This window comes from Austrofundulus limnaeus, unplaced genomic scaffold (assembly GCF_001266775.1).
Source record: "Austrofundulus limnaeus strain Quisiro unplaced genomic scaffold, Austrofundulus_limnaeus-1.0 Scaffold185, whole genome shotgun sequence".
NCBI lineage: Eukaryota > Metazoa > Chordata > Actinopteri > Cyprinodontiformes > Rivulidae > Austrofundulus > Austrofundulus limnaeus.
The window spans coordinates 53853-55376 of NW_013952587.1; the positions used below are offsets into that span (position 1 = coordinate 53853).

Sequence of the window (1524 nt, forward strand, 5' to 3'; positions counted from 1 at the left end):
GCATACAGCTGCTCACGATCGCTAGTTTAAATCAGGAATAAAAGTGTTGGGTCTTGTTTGACTGAAGTTCGTTCCCTCTGACTGCTGCAGGGGCGTGTCTTAGAGAGAGGCTTTTATACCAGAACACAGCCGCTGTGACGAAACTGTGGAGAAGACACGTCACCGTGGAGAGCCATTAACCAATATGCAAATTAGCCTGCAGTACCACTGCTCTACCCATATGAGCAGCAAAAAAGACGTTTTTAGACCAAATATTACAGATTTGAACATATACGCACAAAAACATCAAAATTAGCACAGAAACAGTACTATATAACATTTTAGACACATTCTAGGCAGTTTATCAGCTAAAAAAAGTTAATATTGGGGTAAGTTACTCTTTAAATAACTAATCTGTCTAATTTAGTCATAAAACAATTTCAGATTACTGGAATGTAAGCGCGGTGAAGCCAAATGGCAGCACGACGGCTCAGTGGTTAGCACCGACGCCCCACAGCAAGAAGGTCCTGGGTTCGATCCCCGGTTCGGACCTGGGGTCTTTCTGTGCGGAGTTTTGATGTTCTCCTCGTGCTTGCGTGGGTTTTCTCTGTGTACGCCGGTTTCCCCCACCCCCCAAAACATGTACAATAGGTTGCCTTCAGGTCGCCCTTGGAAAAGAGATCTGTGATCTCAATGGGACTTGCCTGGTAAAATAATGGTAAAAAAAAAAAGAATAAAAATTAAAAAATTAATGCAAAATCGGCCTGCCATAAAGAGCTTCTGCCCGCTGCTGCTGTGCTCATAGCAGAGACCGACCGTAATAAGCTGGATTTATGACTGATCGAACGTCCCTGTCTTTTTATCATCTTTGTGGGTAACAATACTTAAAAAAAGTTTTTTTTCTCCGACAACTTGGGTGTGAAAAAACTACAGTTGTTAAAGCTTCGCAGGCTTTGTATAATGGTAGGGGAAACACTTGTTTAAATTGAAAGCCCAATATTCACTAAATAAAAATGTAATTAGTTCAGCACCTATCAAAGTATGCTGAAAATCACTCTTAGTTATTAGCCCACAGATCTTAGTTCATGAGATAGGATACGAGGAGGGCAGACTGAGCCTTGTTGCACTCAAAAATATCATTTAACACAGAATTTAGAACAGATATTCTGCTTTAATAATAAGGAAACTACAGGTAAGTAGGTGAAACCTTCCCAAAGACAAATATATCTCAGGTAAAGGTGTTGAAGCAGCTGAACTTTAGAAAAAAAAAAATCACAATCATCTTGATCAACAATCATATCATTAAATATTCTGCTGAACTAAACCAACTTTATTAATACTTTTAGCTCAAAAAATGTTAACTTGTAAAAACAAAATTAGGGTGAAGCTGTTATCATAGAGCCGTTGGAAATGCACCGTATTGATTTGTTTATTATTGTTTATGGTGCGTTCACACCGAACGCGATTTCAGCTTCAAAATCGCAGCCAACACTGAAGTTTGAAGCTCGTGCACTTTGAGGTCAGACGCAGGACAGTTGTTGAAGC

General features: G+C 39.7%; 1 protein-coding gene across 1 annotated transcript in view; it reads left to right on the plus strand.

Annotated features, from left to right (window-relative positions):
• Positions 1-1524, plus strand: part of tmem94 (transmembrane protein 94) — a gene marked incomplete in the record, with an annotated part of 78635 nt that overhangs the window by 46207 nt on the left and 30904 nt on the right.